Genomic DNA, 13,669 nt, shown 5'->3' with positions numbered 1-13,669 from the left:
GAAATAGAACCAAGAAAATACCAGCCCCAGCCTTGTCAGCAGGATGTGAACTGGTACACAAGGCAAGCAGGGCCATAAATCAGGGGCCCATTTAATCCATTTTAACCTTGAGGCCACACTGTGAGATGAGTATAGTTTTTATCCCCTTGTAGATGAGGCTCCTGAGCAGGGATTTGTTGCTGGAGGTCATGCAAAGAGTAATCACCTGGGCGGGATGCAAATGCAAAAAATCAGGCACCAGCTTCCTTCCCGTAATCACACCACTGCAGCTTGAGTCTGTTAACCGCTTCCTCAACAAACGCTGGTGGGAAAGTGCCCACTGTGTGCCAGACACTATGCCAATGCTAGGACTAGTTGGTAAATAGAACCGCATCTGTCCTGCACCGTATGATCATCACTCAGATCCACTCAACAGCACAGTCATCATGGGTCTTCACATTGTTCTGAAAGTCAGCGAGGCCAATGTCATAGGTAAAAATCAATCAGGCAAAAGACAGAGTAAGAATATTTCACAGTGGGCAATATGGAAACAATATGTAGAAAGGTACCTGGAATCAGCGTGGAGCTTACACCTACTGGGGACTCCAGGAAGGCATACTAGGCTGAAGGAAGGAGAGACGATAGGGTGCAATATGAAATTTGATCTTGAATCAAGACACTGCATGTCTTTGTAGCACAAGATGGATTTTTACTTGTTACTTTTCCCATCACGTGACAGAAACACTGGGCTCATGTTTCATAGGGGCTTTCAGCCGTCAAGCTGAAGAAGGCAGGGTGGAGATCTTGGTGGTGGGAGCATGTATCAGAGACCCCTCGCATCCCAACAGGCCAAGAGAAGGCACAGGCCAACACCAGGGATAGTATAACCTTCCAAAGCCCTACCTCTCCAGCCTACCTCCACCAACCAGGACCCACCTCCTAAGGGCCCCAGGGCCTTCAAAAAGCCAAGTCTCCAAGCTGGGAACTGGACATTCAAAACATGAGCCTGCGAGGGAACAGTTCACCCTCGTGCCATAGGAGAGAAGCTTATAAAACAGCCATTCATTCGATTTGTATAAAGAACTAGACCGTCAAAGAAACAATTCCACATGCCACAGCCATGAGGATTTTAAACTTATTTTACATGTCTCTTGTGGGTAGCCTGAGACCTCTGCACAGGATTGCCTCATTCTAGGACACAAGACAGAAAACAGATAGCATTCGGACCGTTGCAGGAGGTATAGGCAGGGTTCTTAATGGCTTTTAACAGCCCCATCTGGAGTCAACTCCTACCACTTTGGCTCACATCTCATTGGCCAAAGCAAATCACAGGAAAGCCAGAGAACAAGGCTAGACTTGAGGAGGGGAGGAAGTGAGCATCGTACAGTGGACTGAGGGGAGCGGAGCATTGAAGAAGTTAGAGCCACAGAGAGAGAGTAAGCAGTGGGCTGCAGGCTCAAGAGAGAATGCAAGAGAAGCGAGCAGAGCGGAGCCCAAAAAGGAAAGTAATGGCTACTAAGCACCAAACTCTCCCGTGGCAAGCGCTGTAGGGAACTGAGTTATCCACTTCCGTTCAGTAGTTCTGCTCTGATGGCAACTATTGTAGAGGCACGGTCAGTCCTTACAATGCATTTCTGACAAGTTGAATTGAGCAACTTCTTAATACTTGACTTAGAGCTTAAGTTAAGTCAAATCAGTCCCTAATCACTTTGGTCTTTATAATTTACCCTCATGAGATTGGAATCCGAGTCAGCCTAAGCCATCTAGGATAGGGGGTATCCCAGTGCAGGGCTTGGACATGGGACCATACTGAAATCAAGACCATGGACTCAGTCAGGTACCAAACTGGCTGGGTTGACCCCTAGCGCTCTCCTTCATTAACTCTGTGGTATTGGCTAATACCTCAGTTTCCCCATTGATAAAATGGGAATAATTATGACATGGTCATTATGAATATCTAACGAATTAAAATGTGTTTAGCCTGCCGTGTTATAAATGCTACATGAATGCGACAACCAAAGAAAGGACCGCCATGCAGAGATTTCAGTGCAGTGGTAATAGAAATTCTCTTCCTGCTTATTCTCACACCTTCATTTGGGTGAATTCTCAGCTAAACAGAAAGAAGTAGCCCAAGAAATTTAGTCTAGGATTTACATGTTGATTTCTCATTTTCTGAATGCTGCCAACTGTCAGTTCTTCAATTTCCCTATCTACAAAATGGAAAAGAGTCTGGTGCCTCCTTTAGGACCTGGAACAGTTGATAAATGTAGAACACCCTCCCAGCCAACTACCAATCATAGAACAGACTGTTATTATTTGGTTCATCCAGAAGAAAGGAGCCCTGACATCCTAGAGGACAGGGAAGTTACAGGGAGGAGCTGAGCTTGAAACCAGAGTACTCCTATGTGAGGTGAGACAGAACTGTAATTCCAGGACATGTGAAATGGAGGCAGGAGGATTATGAGTTTGTGGCCAGCATGAACTACACAGATAGACCCCCGTCTCAAGAGGGTCAGTGAGGAGGGGGTGAACAGAGGAGGAGGAGGATGGAGAGAGGCAGGAGGAGAAAAGAGATCAAAGAACCCAGAGAACTAGAGAGAATCCCACTCCCATCTTTTATTGGCCACAGAACATTAAGCAAATTATCTCTGCACTTTGGTTCTCAGTTTCCTCGCCTGTCAAATGAATACAGCAATATCTTCCTTCCTGGTGGGGAGAAGTGAGAACAGCGGAGTTGACACAGATGAGAATGCAGTGGGATAAACAGGCATCAGCACTAGATTAGGATGGAGAGAACCCAGCTTCAGGGCAACACTGGCCCTGGTCCCATTTTCCTGGACAGGGGTGGCCAAGCAACTGATTCTTACCAGCAGGGACAATGGGCCCAAGGGAAGCTATGTCAGCCATCATTTCTGGACCTTCAAGTTCTGGCTCTTTGGTAAATGAACGTGACTAAGGAGGAAAGGTCCCACTGGCCATGAGCAAGACCCAGGGCCACCTTTGTCTTGTAAAGAAGAAAAGAGATTCTCCAAAGAGCATCAGCTCAACCCGTGTTGGCTTTGCATCCAGCACATTCAGTACGGATTCCAGTCCCATTCAGCCAGCACTGCTAATAAAACAACAGGCACGCTGGCTCCTACCAGCTCATTGGGCATGCTGGTGTCATCAGTGCCCACTGTATGCCAGTCAAACCAGAGCACTCACCTCTTCTCCCCCAATCAAGTCCAGCCTTCTGCCTTCCCAGAGAATACGCTGCATTCAGCACTGTGTTTCTCTGTGTCTTTGCTCATGTTCTCCCTCACCCGGATCACCGTGTCTTTCCTGCCTCACCTTAAAGCTAACCAACATTCAGAACTGAGTACTCTTTTGGACAAAACCTATTCAAAGTATGCTGATTTCATGGCATACAATTGAAGTAATTGTTTTTCTGACATGTGTGTGTTACCAGAAATTGAACATTGATGTTCACACATATTATTATGTTCACACATATTCGCTACAGCTCAACTATTTTCCCAGCCCATTTTTTACTTCTAGTTTTAAGACAGGATCTCACCAATTTACCCAGGCTAGCCCAGTCTAGCCTTGAACATACTCTGTAGCCCAAGATGGACTAAGATTTATAGTCTTCCTGCATCAGCCTTTTGGATAACTGGATTTCAAGTCTGGTTCACATTGCACTTTAAATTATAGAAAAATACCATGTGTATATCAAAATAGACAGAATTGTCAAGTTAACTTTGCCTATAATTTATCATTTACAATCAACTTTGGACTCTCTGCTCCTGTCTTTTTCCTGGACATGCTTAGATTATTCTGAAACAAATCTCAACCACATAATTTCATTTATAGTTGTAACTACATCGCCAAAAGACAAGGTTCTTTTATGAAATATATTTGAGATACAATTTTTATATCTCAAAATGTTGAGAAAATTCCTTGATAATATCAGCTATCATTGTTCAAATACTACCAATTGCCTCCATTTTTTTAATGATTTGGGGGCTGGCAATATGGCTCAGAGGTTAAGAGCACTTGCTGCTCTATCCAGGTTCAATTTCCAGCACCCATATGGCAGGTCACAACTATCTGTAAGTTCAGTTCCAAAGGATCCAGTGCCCAATTCTGGCCTCTGAGGGCACTGAATACATATAGTATACAGATATACATGCAGACAAAACATCTACACATACAATTTTTATTTTTAATTTTTAATGATTTGTCTAAGTAAAAAACCAAGTAAGGATTCATATACAAAGAACTGGCATTCATCTTAAGGCTGTAAAGTATATAGAATCACCCTCCAACTCTTTTATTTTCCTTGTGATAATATGCTCCCCTTTCATTTATACTGAGGAGTTTTTGTGGGTTGCAACTTACTCCTATACTTCAGCAGGTGTGCTGGTTTGATGAGAACAGCCGCATCCCCCACCATAGCCTATATGATTTGAATACTTGTTCCCCAATAGGTGGAACTGTTTGGGAAGGATTAAAAGGTGTGGCCTTGGAAGAGGTGTCTTTGGGGTGGCTTTGATGTTTCGAAAGCCTGTGCCATCCCCAGTTAGCTCTCTTCCTCTCCCTGAATTTGCAGATCAGGATACAATGTCTCAGCTACTGGTCCAGCACCATGCCTGCCTGCTACCGCCATGCTCCCCACCATGACGATCATAACCTCTGGAACCATGAACCCCCAAATTAAATGCTTTTTTTTCTTTTTCAACACAGGGTTTCTTTGTGTAACAACCCTGGCTGTCCTGGGACTCACTTTGTGGACCAGGCTGGTCTCGAACTCACAGAGATCTGCCTGCCTCTGCCTCCCAAGTGCTGGAATTAAAGGCATGTGCCTCCATCACCTGACAAATGGTATATTTTTTTAAGTTGCCTTGGTCATGGTGCTCTTTCATGGCATTAGAAAAGAAAGACGCCGTGTTCTAACACTAAAGTAGAAGCATGTCCCTGACTTTGGGAGTTGACCCAATAGGAGGTAATTCCAAAGCTATCTTGAACATCATTCATGGTATACATACACTGGACTCTGGCTCTGAAAACTATGGAAGAAAAAAAAATCCCTGGACCCCAGGAAAAGGTGCTGCTGAAACCACTCTTTCCCAGCCACACCCCTTTTCTCTGACAGAAGGAAGAGAGACTAAGAGTTCAGTGAATGACAAATCCGTGTTCTCATTTGTTCCTTTCTGATAACTTTTTAAAGCCAACTTCACCCTAAGGGAAAACAAGGTAAGTAATTCTTGTTTAACTCTCAAGAGAAGAGTTCTCTGCTTGGCCACTAAGACAGCTGGATTCTTGACGATGCCTGGGCCACACAACAAATTTTATCAAATATCTCCTATGTACTAGAACTTGAGACTATCAAAGGAGATAAAACCAAAATAATCCCAACACGGTGAAAAGTTTAACAGAGGAAGCAGATATGCAAGCCAGGTAACAGTACACTGGCCTTATCTAAATGAGAAATGATGTCCTTTTGTGTTCTCTGTTGCTGTAACAAAATACCTAAGGCTAGGTAACTAATAAAAATGTATTTAACCATGGTTCTGGAGGCTGGGCAGTCTAACTGCATGCTGCTAGCCTCTGATTAAGGTCTTCTTGATTCATAAGAGCATGGCAGAAAGTATCACGTGGCAAAACTGAGCCTGAATGCTGGCTTGCTACTCTAGCTCTCCGTGAAAAGTCACTAATGCCAGTATAAGTGCCCCGCCCTTATTTAATCCCAATTGTTTTTCAAAAACTCTACCTCCAAATATCATAGTTTGAGGATGTAGTTTCCAACATAGAATCTTTTGGGAGACGTATTCAAACTGCAGCAGGTGCCACAGTCTAGAGATGGCCAGTCTAAGAAGTCTTCACAGAGGAGATAGCTCCCAAGAGACTGGCAGAGAGATGTGCACACTAATAAGGACGATGGTAAGAGCTGACCTATTTGAGTGAGCCCTCTTAACATTGTGCGTTATTCTTAATGCTTCCAGAGACTAGCGTATATATCCTGACTCCACGATTATCCCAGTTTTTCTGATGGATACACTGAGTCACAAGAGGCTTCAGTAACTTTCCTGCCTTAATTATTTTAATAGCTTCTTGACTGTAACCTTTATGGCCACTCAGAGGTTCGTAGAACGGAGTACATGTGTCAGCTGCGTTTGGCATCAGTAAAAGTCTGCTCAGCACACAGAAGGCGCCCCGTGCTGGAAAGGGAGGAGAAATTGATTCACCTCTTCAAATTGATCTTCTCTCTCACTCTTTCCCAAAGTTCTTCCTGCTTGTTTGGTCTGGTCAAGGGGTTTTCTTGAGTAGATTGATAAAGAGGGACAAGGGTCCTCAGTAAGCCTCTTCCAGAACTCTGGTCCTAGGACCTCTCTAACTGGCAACATTCCTCAATAGAACATTGCAGCCCCCCGCCCCAAGATAGTTTTCTGTACCCCAGTGAAGGCACTAAGAGCCTTAGAGTACTGCTACATCCTGTATAATCTCCATCTTGCCCAGACCTTTGTAAATAGTGTCTTTATTAAACGCTCTCAAATCATTTTCGATTGACTGGGCCATCTGCTTCCTGCTGGAGCCCTGACTGATAGAGCAGTCAGGCCCGAATCTCCATTCTTCTGAAACAGCAGAGGCTCATATTCACCCACATGATGGATGTCAAGACCATAAATTTTTCCCGTCTTAGTTTCTGCTGGACTCAGAAGGCCGGACTCAACCTTCAAAGGTCGCTGGAGTCCATTTCCCTGCCTCCGGCGAGGAATCCCACCCCAACACCACCCCTGAGTACGCCTGTCAGAGGAAGTATATCTTACTTTGAAGATCTCCAGGTAAAGCAAGACTATAACTCACTCCGGGGCCCTCAGCCTCCTTGCCTGATAAATCTCCCTGCTGTCTAACGCAGCCCCTCCTGTTACAGGTGAAGCCTGTTTCCTTTGTCTGCTCCTTGGTGAGAGCTGAAAAAAAAAAAAAAAAAAAAAGAATCCTTCGGTCTTGGGAAACAGGCGTTAAATCATCTTTCCCTTTCCCTGGCTCTGCTGTGCAGATCAATGAAGGCAGGATCGTCTGCACATGCTCATTCGGACTCATCAGCCTGGATGCTCTGAGACAACCCTGACCTGTAAGTAACAGGGGGATATGTTTGAAGGTTGGTAAGAGCAGGGAAGGAGAGATGGAACCGCAAGTCTCCACAAGAAATGACTGACTGGCTTCCTGATGGAAGCGATGGTGGATTCTTCTTCTTCACTTGGCACTTGTCTCCTTGGCCATTTGTCCTCTGCCTGTTAATCTGAGCCTGGATGCTGGAGGCTGCTTGTTACTGGTGTTTACTGGCCACAACGAAGGGCACTGCCTGCTCTTAGCCTCGGTTCATCTCTGTGTTTGTCAGCTAAGGCTGTCCTAACAAAGGACCACAGCCCTATGCATGAAACAGCTATCTCTTATAGGTCACGAAGCTGAACATCATCAACCAGACTGGTGGCTTTGGTTTCTTCTAAGATCAAGTCCCTGTGACTTACAGATGGTGGCCTCCTCGCCATGCCACAAGGCTTTCCTCTGTGCACACATGCCAGGTGGATGTCATATCTGGTGTATGGCCAGGTCCAGCTTGTCCTGGAAATCAGCAGTCCCAGTCACTCTGGGACAGGCTGAGCCACAGCTCTTCTACCAAGACTTAACAGTGGTTACATGCTGAGCCAACCTGACTACACTTCATGCAGTATATTTCCTTCTGATGGTCTTCACAAGAGGCCCACAGCACAGAGGCCCCTGACTCTGTTTCCCTAGGTTCTCTTAAAGGATTTCGTAGACATCACCTACCTCCCACCTCAACTTCCTGCCTTCGCCCTTCTTAGTGTGGCTGGATTTATAATGAATAGACTCAACCAAAAGCGCCTTCTGAACACAGAGAAACTTTTTCTTGGACTTAAAACCTAAAAACGATTAACAACTCTCTGAAGGCAGGCAACTCAGAACATAGAGGCTCTGCTATGCACTCTCAAAAGATAACCAAAACTTGCTGGGCGGTGGCAGTGCATGCCTTTAATCCCAGCACTTGGGAAGCAGAGATAGGTAGATCTCTGTGAGTTTGAGGCCAGCCTGGTCTACAAGTGCTAGTTCCAGGACAGGCTCCAAAACTACAGAGAAACCCTGTCTCAAAAAAAATGAAAAAAGAAAACCAAAACTGCTCTTTTTTTCTAGATTTATTACTAATAAAGCAAACCTTACTTTGCACTCATGAGCACAAACCCTGGAAGCCAGAGGCATTGGAACACCCTGAGCTCTAGTTACAGGCTGTTGTGAGCCACCCTGTGTGGGTGCTGAGAGTTGAACTCGGTTCCTCTGGAAGAAGTTAACCACCAAGTAGATAATAACCACCGAGTCATCTCTCCAGCTCTGTGAGTACCAATTTATGGAGGTAACAAAGAAAGTAAGTCTTTACAAAGCAGATCGGCACATAAAGGCAAAGCGCACAGATGCTTTTGTTTCCTATGTAGCTGGATCTCAGGGAAATGGAAGATAGCAATCTTAGCATCTTAACAGGGATGCTACAGAAATACTAACAACAGTTGCTGCTGACTGTTCCCCTGCAGGTCAAAGGTCATTAAATGCATAGCTACTTACTTAAAACCTTATCTAGTTGAACTGCTTATAAAAAGACTTCATGATACCTTAGAGACAGAAACTAGTCAGGTTTAGGAACAAAGAGTTCCTTCCCTGCCACACATCCATTTTTCTTGCCATGCTGGGAAAGGGCACAGTGCCTCCTGCATGCTAGTCAAGTTCTTTGTCACTGAACTACCTTCCCAGCCTGAGAGTCATATAGTTTTTAAATTTTATTTTATGTGGCTACGTGTTTTGTCTGCATGTATTTATATGTTCCATGTCTGTGCCTTGTGCCCTCAGAAGTTGGAAAAGGGTATCAGTCTCTGGAGTTACAAGTGGCTGTGAGCTGCCATATGGGAAGAGGGAACCAAGCCCAGGTCTTCTGCAAGAGCAATAGATTCTCTTGACCCTTGATCCACCTCTCTAGCATAAAGACAGAGTTATCCTCTATACATCAAATAATGACTGTTATTTTAACTTCTCTCCCCCTGTCAGCAACCACCCAAAGGAGCTTAGGACACAAATGTTGATTTCCATCTTAGGATAATTGAAGGAAACAATGTCCCATTGTTTTGACTTTTTTGTAACAAGAAAAAAAAAAAAACACAAACCATATCTAAAAATTGCCCTGTGAAAAATCTTAAAGACAATAACGATTTACACCCACACTGAGAGTTGAGTAGCAGGACCCTTGCTGTGTGCAACATCTCCAGATATCCCCATATCAAATCAAGGAAATTGCTCCCTGCATCATAGCAGAGAGATCATGCCTTACGATCAGGGAAGACTATGTCACCCATCGTCCTTTCCGGTGAACTCCAGGTCAGGCGAGAAGGTACGAGATTCTTAGCAAGGAAGTGTACATCCCTCTCCTCTGCTCTACTCTCAGTCTGAACAATGATTCCCCAGATAGAAGAGCACAGCCAGGGCCAGGACTCAGATCCAGCAAGTGGGACACTTGATTAGAGTAGAGAATGCAACAGGCACCTTGTGAAAACTCAGTACTCTAGCATTCCTGGACTGCAAACTTTTGAAGGTAAAATTAAATATAATTCATGGTCAAATATTAAACGCAACATCCAGCATTGCTAGCTTTTAAATGTTTCTCTAAGTTTCAACGATAGCTCAGCACATCATCCCAGCTAATGCTAAAAAAAATTAAAGCTGTATTTCTTCAGAGGCTACATCCTTCTCTCTAGAGAAAGCCCAGTCTACTAAAGTAATAAATGAGAATAGATATTTATTTGTGTGTACAAAATGTCACAGTCAGGTTGGCTTAAATGACAGAAATGTACTTCTTACAGATCTGGAGACCAGTGCACTCAAAATGAAAACACTTTTCTATCGCTGTGAAGAGACACTGTGACCAAGGAAAGAAGAAAGCATCCATTTGGGGGTTGGTTTATCATTTCAGAGGTTTAGGAGCATGGCAACATGCAGGTGGGCATTGGAGGAGTGATTGGAAGTTTTACATGATGATCCTTAGGCAGAGAAAGAGAGAGATTGGGTCTAGTATGGGCTTTTGAAAACTCAAAACCCACCCCCAGTGATATACTTCCTCCAACAAGACCACACCTTCTAATCCTTTCAAACAGTTCAAATATATGAATCTATGGGAGACATTCTTATGCAAATCACCAAAGCAGCAAATCAGTTCCAATCTCAGAGCTCCTCTCTTGACTTAGGAGTGGTAAAACTGTATACGTTCATGACTGTATTTTGTGTTCGGACAAAGCTTGCTAGAAGATCAGAGGGTAGAGGAAGCTACTAATTAACCCTAAAGGTCTAGAGGTCTGTACAGACAGACAGGAAGCGATAAGGTAGGGTGTAGACAGGATCTTGGTCCTTTTCGGTCTGAGCAGAGAGGTGAGAGGTGACTGTGGTGTGGTCATTAACTTCTCTGATCTTTCAGCATTTACTATGATATCTGACTCCAGGTTTTTATTATTAAGATTAATTAGGATTGCACTTCATCTGGCACCCAGTGTGGAGCTCAAATCAATGACCCTGAAATTAAGAATCCTGTGCTCAAAAATAAAAATAAAAACTTAAAAAGGAGCATAGACTCCTGTTCTGAAAAAAAAGGGGGGATATAGAAATGTGATAACAGGGTAGATTTTTTAATCTACTTTTAAGTCAAAAAGCAACTACTAGTTTTAAATATTTAACATTGGCTTGGATTTTTGTATGTTGATACAAAATTTAGATTATTTGTATTATACTGTCTATTATAGAAATCCTAAGATAATAGAGTAGATTATTGAATCTATTTTTAAACCAAAAAAGCAACTACTAGTCTCAAATATTTTACATTGATGTGGATTTTTATATATTGATATAAATTTAAGGTTATTTTTGTTAGAACATACTGTACATACACTTCTACTCCTGTTCAAGGTATTGTACCTATACAGCTCATTTAATAATGTAATGCAAATCTTCAGAGATCTCCAGAATATGGCATTTAAGATGTTTTATTAACATGGGTTCCTTTTTTTAATGACAATGAAACATGTCTGCTCCTGGCAACACCAATTTACTTCAGATAAGATGATGGGCATCGAAGAAACTCTATATGAAGTTTACTTTCTTTGTTACAGAAGTTACCCACTGGGCAAGAAAGTACCCTTGCCTCAAGTAATGACAGTTGCTGTCCAAATTGGATGAGCAGGACACAAAAGAAAGTGATTGATCGCCAAACTTTAGCAAGACAAGGTAGGACAGCCATTCAGAATATCCTTTTTTACAGAAAAGTCCATCAGATATTCTAGGCATGTAAGCCAAAACTGGATGCCCAAAATTACAGAGAAACCTTGGATGGCTGTTCGGGAAGCCAGCTGTTTCTGGCATTTCTCACATTTTTTTTTGAAAGTCACATACTTGCACTTCCTGGTTATTCAGGTAATATTATATCCTTCTCAGGTCTCTGATAGAGTTGAAGACTAGATATAGTTTTCTTTGATAACAGTTCAGAAAAAAAAAACACTAAAGAGGTGTAAAGTGTATAGGGTTGAAAGACATCAAAAGATAGTTTGGGGTTGGTAATGCAAATTAGGATAAAAGGTGAATTAGGAACAACACTTTGTACTCACCAACATAGGATATAATGAAATATTTTCTCTATATTTGTCAAATGATAATGGACTGAACATTGTTAATGTAATTCTTGACTGCATATATTGCATATACTTATTGTACTTATTGTAGATAGTTTTTCTTTGTTAGTTATAACCTTCTCCTTTCAATTTTAGACAAAAAGGGGGGAATTTGTGATATTTTGTTTGTGTTCTGACAAATAAAGCTTGCCTGGAGATCAGAGAGTGGAACTAGCCACGAGTTAACCATAGAGCCCTGGAGGTCTGTACAGACAAACAGGAAGCAATAAGACAGGGTATAGACAAGATCTCAGCCCTTTTCAGTTAGTTGGAAGGCTAAAAGGTGATTATGACTGGTCCTTTATTTCTCTGATATTTCAACATTTATCACAATATCTGACACCGGGTTTTTATTATTAAGACTAATTAGGATCACACTTCATATGATCTTCTATTGGTATATATCAGAGAAGGTGTCAGGGAGAGAACACACATGCTTTGGTGTCTCTTTTTATGGAGACACCAAGCACAACATGAAGAGCCCAGTTTTATATGGCCTCATCTAACTCTCACCAACTCCCAAACACATTGCCTCCAAATACCATAACATTGGCCATCAGAACTTCACTGGATGAATTTATATGTCAGGAATACCACACACGTTCATTCTAATACAGTGACGTTCTCAGCACACAAAATCAATTCAGCTACTATGTGATTGTAGCAAACAGCTGTAATTCAGTATTAAAGTTCTACTGAAAATAGTACCCTGAGTACTAACATGCCATCTAATAAAATATATTCAGTATATATTTTCTAAAAACTATAAAACACTAAAAAAATGAAAGAAAGCTTTCATAAGGCAGATGTACCATATTTCTGGATTGACAATCCCAATGTTGTTAAGAAGGCAATTCATTGTGAGTTGGTGTATCAAAAGTCAATGCAATCTCCGTATAAACCCCATCATCATTTTCTTATCTGTATATCAGCAATCTGATCTTAAATTTGTAAAGAAATTCAAATGGACAGACACAGGTTAGATAGCCCACACTCAAGGCATATCATAAAGATTAATAACAGAGACAGCATGTTAGCAAAGGAATCAAACTGAAATCAGTAGATCAAAATTCAGAAAGAGACTGACACAATGCAATCAATTCATGCTTGACACCTTCTAGGCTAATTCTCACATGTTAATTTAGCCCATTTCTAATCATCTGTGTGAGCACCCCAAGGTGCGCTTACCGGGAAGATTCTAGCCTCCGTCCATCATGGTGTCTCTGCTCCAGAGAGCAGAGCAGTTCGGTCCCTCTGGAAGCAGAGCAGAGTCTGACTTCACTTCCTCTTCAGCCCAGAATTCTATTCTGTTTCCTCCTCCCATCTATGTTCTAAGCTATGAGGCCAAGCAGTTGGTTTATTACTTAACCAATGAAATCAACAGATTGATATATGACACTCCCACATCACTTCCCCTTTTTCTGTTTAAACAAAAAAAAGGAAGGCTTTAACTTTAACATAGCAAAATTACATATAACAAAACAGTTATCAAGTAAAAATTACAATAATCTATTTCATAACTAAGAAAAACTATAACTATAACTAACTATTCTTTAACTCCATCAAAGACTCCAGAAAGATACACTATTACCTAAGTAAACAAGAATTCCAAAGCTCTAGAAATGACAGAGACATCTCGCTGCCTGGACAGTCACCCAAAGTTCCTCTGTACCGTTGGGGCATCCATCTTCAGCCTACAGGCCCATAGTTTCCAGGAGACATTTCCACAAAGCAGGAAATTTCAAAGGCAGTCACTATCTGCTTGTCCTGAAGAATGTCTTGCAGACTCTTTCATGAATCAGGAACCCCAAAAGGTCATCTCACCTTTAGGCAAGTTCAGCAGTCCTCTCTCTGCGGGTTCTCTGTGTCCAGTTTATGCAATAGTCCAGGCAAGACCAGTTTCTTGCCCAAATGGCTATCAAACTCCATAAGGTTCC

This window comes from Alexandromys fortis, unplaced genomic scaffold, assembly GCF_014885135.2.
Source record: "Alexandromys fortis isolate MF-2015 unplaced genomic scaffold, M_Fortis_MF-2015_v1.1 scaffold_13, whole genome shotgun sequence".
Classification (NCBI taxonomy): domain Eukaryota; kingdom Metazoa; phylum Chordata; class Mammalia; order Rodentia; family Cricetidae; genus Alexandromys; species Alexandromys fortis.
This window is presented reverse-complemented; position numbering follows the sequence as displayed.